This window comes from Callospermophilus lateralis, chromosome 16 (genome assembly GCF_048772815.1).
Source record: "Callospermophilus lateralis isolate mCalLat2 chromosome 16, mCalLat2.hap1, whole genome shotgun sequence".
Classification (NCBI taxonomy): Eukaryota; Metazoa; Chordata; class Mammalia; order Rodentia; family Sciuridae; genus Callospermophilus; species Callospermophilus lateralis.
The window spans coordinates 13,539,030-13,546,293 of NC_135320.1; the positions used below are offsets into that span (position 1 = coordinate 13,539,030).

Here is a 7,264-nt window from a genome sequence, read left to right on the forward strand (position 1 = left end):
CTCTCTCTCTCTCTCTCTCTCTCTCTATATATATATATATATATATATATAATTTTAATTATATATAATATAATTATATATTAATTTATATAATTATAAATAATAATATATTATTATATATATTTATAATAATATATAATAATTTATATATTTTATATTTATTTATTTATTTATAATAATAAATAATAATATATATAATTTTAATTATATACATATATATATATAGAGAGAGAGAGAGAGAGAGAGAGAATGTATGTGAGCCAAAAATTCATTTGCTCACTTCTTTCATTTAAATTATTCTTCAATGACATCCTTGGCCTGAGATTCTTTGCCATATTCCTTCACCTCTACATAACTGCAACCAACCACTTTTCATATTTACTCAATCCATTCTATAGTGGCCTACCCATTCTCCTGGTTTCTTGTTGTTATCAACCTTAATTAGGTTGATTTGGGGCTCAGCACAAAAGGCCTCAATAAATCTGACTTCCATAGGCTCATTACAGTTGGATGCAAGCACACAAAGACCCGCCTGGTGATTGGCTTCCACATGCAAGGCTATCATCGTCCATGATTGCAGTCTTCAGCACCTCCTGTCAAGCAGTATTGATATCCATCACACCTCCAGCAATAAGCCTTCCCTAGCTATCCATGGCAGTGGGTGCTGGAGAAGCCTGATCTTGAATCAACCCAAGCCTCTGCCTCTGTGCAGGTACCCACACACATTATATACAGTGTGTGGGGGGAGCACCTGTATATGGCATATATATTATATATATATATATATATATATATATATATATATATATATCAGATGTGACATATATGCACATACACATACATCTCACACATATACACACATTATGCTTCTGGGCATTGAGGGCAGGGTCTTGCACATGCTAAAATATTTTAAATTATTGACAATAAAAAACAGATAATTTAGGGGAAAAAAGACTAAACTAATTGTGTTGTAACCAGGGCAACATGCAGCACTCAGAACCACTTAACATTGTCCATGAAAATACATGTTAATTAGAAAACTAGAACTTCATTTTCATATTTACTATAGCAAATCATTACTTGTTATGAAGAATAAAATGAACAAAAGACTGGATCATAAAAATCAGGGGTTGAAAATAAATTATCCCATTGATCCTCAAGAAAGGCTGTGCACAACAACTACTGAAAGAAGAGAAAATTTTTATTTAGGCACTTGTTATAATCCATCTCTAGTGATATTTCAGAAAGTCCAGAAATAGCAAAATGAAGTGAAAAAAGACTCTGCTACTGAGCTGTCTACCCCACTGAATTTTCATATGTTTTAAATCACAGCTAAATTACTTATAATATCAAATACAGTGTATATGCTACATAAGTAGTTTATCTACCTTATTGTCTAAGGGATAATGATGAAAAGAAATAGATTATCCTTGTTCAGCGCAGACCCATTTTTTTGTTTTCTGAAGATTTTTTGAACCTCAGTTTTTTGAATTCCAGATGCAGAGCCCATCTATGGGAAGGTCAACTGTATTTACTACTAAAAATTATAAATACAAAGTAACTTTAATCATCATGGATTTCATATATTCTCCTCTTTTTAGGATCAGAGAATTTGTGATTAAGCTATAAAACCACAGCTGGATTTGTTTAAAAAAAAAAAAAAAGAGTCTATTACATGACAACTTCAATGAAAACAACAGAATAAACCTATCAAAGATGGAATAATCAGTAAGTCCTTGAATGTACTTGTTGAGACAAGAAATTTAAAAATATTTTAATAAGTCTTGTTGCAGCTTCTTAGATACACACACACACATACACACACACACACACACATATACACACACACGTGCATCCTTGTTGTCTCTCAATTTGTGTAAAATATTTGGCACTTTTACATTGACCAATCTTTTTTTTAAGTAAAATTTTAAGTTTAGTTCACTGTTTTAGAAATTCTATAATAGTCCGGGAATAATAGATGAAAAGTAGCTAAAGAATATATGGAAGGGAAATGCTACTCTAATGTCTTAGGGCTTGGAGGAAACTGAGAACTGATCCAGGGGTATGAGATCATGTGCAGTATGTGCTTTAATTTCAAAAAGGTCAAATCAATCTACATGTGGCTGCTGCAACCTGCAATGGCTGAACCTTAGAAAACTGGCGAGGAGTGATGGGGGATTAAGAAAAACAAACATTTGCAGAGAGAAAGCTGGTACCGGGTGAAACACCATCCTCGGATGGAGAAACAGTTGACCTAGAGCTAGTACAGCAAGTTTATTACATAGGTTTTTATCATCAAAAGGTTATTGGTTGGAAAGTTTCTACAAAGCCAACAGGCTTGAAGGTTGTGGCACTCGTGAGACATTGTGGTTATCTTATTAGGCCCAGAATTCTTCTTCATCCGCAGCAGGTAGTGTCTGAACTCAAGGTCAAGACTGATATAATTCTGTGCCTTTGCACAGAGATTCCTCAGGAAAGGCATCACAAGCAACTGTGCAATCTTGTCCTGTACTTCTGCCAAAAAGTGCCTAGCACAAGTGCAGTCACAGCCAGGAGGCAGTCACAGACCATGATCCGAGTCACCGTTCTCCACATATGGCTTACACATGAGACACATTATGAACATGGATCCCCTCACATATTGATATATGTATATATTTACACATATGCAACATACTTCTATGAATTAGTGTTTTGTCTATTTATTATTACCCCTCCTTTATAGAGTCAAAGGTTTATGTGTCTGAAAAAAATGAGAAAACATTTATTACTCCGTGGGAACTGAAGGATTACACTGGCTAAGAACCTCAGAAAAGAATGCTTACACACACATGTACGTAGAAGTGGAACATTATGCCCTAAAGATAAGGTGGGGGTGTTGTATTGGATTTCAGTGTGTTATTGTGAGAAATTGGATTACACTTGACAGCTCTGTGTCTTATTCTCGGTCCTGTCTAACTAATAGAAAAACATATGGTCTAAGCCATTACTCCATTACTCCACATACTCTTAGTATTTTGTTCCTCATTCATTTGTATTTTTGTTTGGAAGTTATATGCATATATGTATTATTCAGTGTTCAAGGTCTATGTTGTCCATATTCTGATTCCTGAGTTATTAATTTGGATAGAAGTAATACAATAGCAAGAAATTCTTATGTACAGCAAAAGGAAAACCATGATAATGCAAAGTAGTTATTTTACAATAAAGCAAACTTTGTGACCTTACGTCACTTTGATTATCAGGAAATTATTATTATTATATTACTATTATTATTATTGATACTGGAGATTGAACTCAGGGGCACTCAACCACTGAGCCATATCCCCAGCCCTATTTTGTATTTTATTTAGAGACAGGATCTCACTGGATTGCTTAGCATCTCACCATTGCTGAGGTTGGCTTTGAACTCATGATCCTTCTGCCTCAGCCTCCAGAGCCACTGGGCTTCTGGCATGCACTTGGTTAGGAAAATACTTTTACTGAAGAAAAATATTAATTCAACATTTCATTAAATGGAGTAAAATTAAAATTTAGCATAAAATTTAAATACATTAATGCTAACTGAATAAGTTACAAAGCACAATAGCTACAATGCTAGCTATTTATATTGAATATTGCTTTATTTTTGCGTATGTTAAAGGTTTTTGCTAGAATTTCACTGACTAAAGCTACATTTTATTAGATTTTTATTCTCTTATTTAAAAGTTTATACCTATCTTCTTAACCACAGCTGTTTGCAAATTTCATGTAATATGAGAGAATACATAAGATTTCACCATAAGCCTACTTACATCCCAGGCTTTGAAAATAAATGTTTTTTAAATGTAACTTGATAACATTCATCTGAAAATACGTCAGGAAAAACTGGTTCAGATGGGCTAAAACCCTAATATTTAAATTTGCACAATTGAATTTAAGCCAACATAAAGAAGAAAATTTAGCTATATTTTTAATTATACTGTACCATTGCCTAAGCACAAATACCAAAGAAATGCATTTTATTTTCTTTTTATTGGTGCATTAAATTATTTATAATAGTGGGATTTACTATTCTATATTTGGATATGCACATAACATATTTTGATCACATTCTCTAGTAGCTTTCCTTTTCCTCCTCTTCTGCCTCCCCCTAATTTCCCTTCTATTATTATTATTATTATTATTATTATCATCATCATCATCATAATCATCATCATCATCATCATAATCATCATCATCATCATAATCATCATCATCATCATCAATTAGTACATTTTAATTATATATGTAGGTGGGATTCATTGTGACATATTCATGTACAGACATGCATAATTTGGTAGATTTCAGTTTTCAGTACTTCTCCATGCACCACCCTCTCTCTCCCTCTCTATCCCTTTCTTTACTCTATTGAACTTCCTTCTACAAAAAATGTATTTTTTAAGAGAGAGAGAGAGAGAGAGAGAGAGAGAGAGAGAGAGAGAGAGAATTTTTTAATATTTATTTTTTAGTTTTCGATGGACACAACATCTTTATTTTATTTTTATGCAGTGCTGAGGATCGAACCCAACGCCCCGTGCATGCCAGACGAGCCACATCCCTAGCCCCTACAAAATGTATTTTAAATGATGAAAACTACAATGAAATAGAATTTTCTTTTTTTTTTGATTTGATGTAGGATACTTCACTTCATCTCACATTTAACATCAATTCCATACTTGAAATTGCTCTAACTTTTAGCAATTGATCTACACTACCCTTTTGCATTATTTCTTCCCTCTTCTGCAGTTTTCCTTGAACTTCTTTGGAGAACTGCTCTGGTGGGCTTTGAGCCTCTTGCTTATCTACACTACATTTTACTTTGCTTTGAAAACTTGGATTTAACAAATGAGGGGAGCTACACCTGACCTTATTAAAAGTCAGGCCTTCAGATTTCCAATTACCCTTCCCTGCTTTGCATCACTGAGTGGGAAGTTTCATGATTTGCCTGTCACTGAAGCATTCTAGGGACTGTCACTACCCACTCATAGCTGCCCATGATGCACCCTGGCATCACTGAGACTTGAGTAGAAAATTTGGAATTCCCCTAATTATTTATGGGTCTGAAATTTAGTGTTATATTCCCAACTTCCTTTTTTAAAGAATGTGCATTAGTTATAGCCTAAAAAGTACAAAGTAACTATTAATCCATGCATGGATTAATATGTGCCTAGCACCCACTTTTCCTCTATTAATCTAGTACGACCATTCTTGAAGGAAAGCTTTTGAGTTGATTTCTGCTGTGTGACTTACTCTTATATGCCGCAGTTCGGCTGCAGCAAAATAACTGGCGGGTGACAAGGAACTTGTGTACATTGATATAGCAGGAGTGGGAGCCATTTATTGTAGGACAGGAGGGGTATATATACATTCCACACAGCTTATCTTAATTAATATAAACTAGATACAGCAGTCAACCAATAAGGAATCTCCACACTTAATGGCTCTCTGGAGTTACTTCACAAACCACTCCCTCTGGCAAAATGCAAGGCGCCATCTTGACTTGTTTACAGACCCTAACACTTATATCTTATTTTATAAGAAATAATATAATATTATTATAAATATAATCTTATATCTTATTTCTACATGTCAACCTGCCCCTGTGTACTTTTTTTTTAAGTTGTAGATGGACACAATATCTTTATTCTTATTAGAACTCAGGGTCTCACACATGCATGGCAAGCACTTTTATAATGAAGCTACAACCCCAGACCCCCTGTGTACTCTTAGTGCCACTATACTTTGCTCCATGAAAGTTCTCTTTTTGCATTTAGTCACTTTTTTACAAACCTTATTCAATTTCTTTGCTATATCTATTGACTTTCTATAGTCAAGGAATTCTGTTCTCATGATTCAAGGAGGTAAGAAACAATGCATAAAGTTTTCTCTCCCCTTTTATAAGTAATTCAAGTTAACTCATCACAGGAACACGTCTATGTGTTAATTACTTTGTGAAGAAAACTAATGATGAGGTACTGTTAGTTTTTGAAAAAAGTATAAATTTAATGTAAGGAATGTGTCTGGCTCCATGATTAACATTTTAAACCATTATTCTTAAAAGTATACTTCCAAAAATTAAAACAATATGAAATTAATTTATTTTTAAAAAGGTAATGATAGCACTTTACTTCTCCTGCCATAGTTGATCTCAATGACTCAGAAGATATATAATTAATTATATTAACAATCCAACAAAATGTACCTATAAAAAGAAAAAAATCTGATTTGTTGTGTTGTGACTGGATAAATCAAACACTGCTAGGAAGTGGGTCAACAATGCACAATTATACCTGTGCAGAAGGGTGCACCCCCAAAGGCCATCTGGCCAGCTAGTACACCTGAGCAGGTGGTCCTCCAGTATTTATCCCTAATACAGCAAGGGAAGAGTTCAAGGGAGAAATCTACAGGATTAGTTAATTTAAAATAAGGGTGTGCACAGAAAAGGAAGAGCTAGAGTTGTGATTAAATACCTGTAAGGGAATTTTAAAAATGACTCCATTCTGACCACATGTTTCCCTAATTTACGATGGCTCCATTATATATATCGGGGACTTAAGTTATAGTAAATGTGCTTGTGTTGCATTACCTGGTTTAATTTTGATAGAAAGTAAAACATAAGTCTTATACAGTGCCACTACATCTTGATCAAAATGATTTGGTTTGAGTTTCCAAACCAAAGGAATAGCTGAACACCATCTCCTCAAGTCTTAAAAGTTAATTCAACACGGAGCTTCTTTCTAATTTTCTGCATATGGTATCGTGGAGTGGGTGTAATTCTGTAGGTGTGTATTAATACATGATCACTTCACTTGCAGGTTTACAATGACAAATTTTGCACATCATTTCTACACATATATAAAATAATTATTTATATACACTACAAAAATTATGTAAGATTTTTCTAATTTAAATTCTCTGACCAGAAAAATAACCAGATAATAGTTCTGATCTAAGCAGCCATACTTATTTTTTTATGCTAAAATTGTTACTTGATTTACAAAATTTCAATTTATTGAAGATTCTATAGGTTTACTTTTCTCATTTTCAAGTCAAATGGGAGCAAAAATTTAACTTTATACTTGATGACTAAAAACATTCCTTTGGGCCCGCTGAGGTACTGAGGTAGGGTAGAAGAAATTCTAAGGGAAAAGAAAAAAAAGAAAAAGAGGGATCCACCCACCCTGGCCTCTGCAGGGTCCAGGTGCACAGCTGTCCTGATCCACCTTTTTCCTGGTGGGTCAGA

General features: G+C 33.9%; 1 pseudogene; it reads right to left on the reverse strand.

Moving 5' to 3' along the window:
- Positions 1–276: 276 nt before the first annotated feature.
- Positions 277–629, reverse strand: LOC143382308 (small ribosomal subunit protein eS12 pseudogene; annotated as a pseudogene).
- Positions 630–7,264: the final 6,635 nt, after the last annotated feature.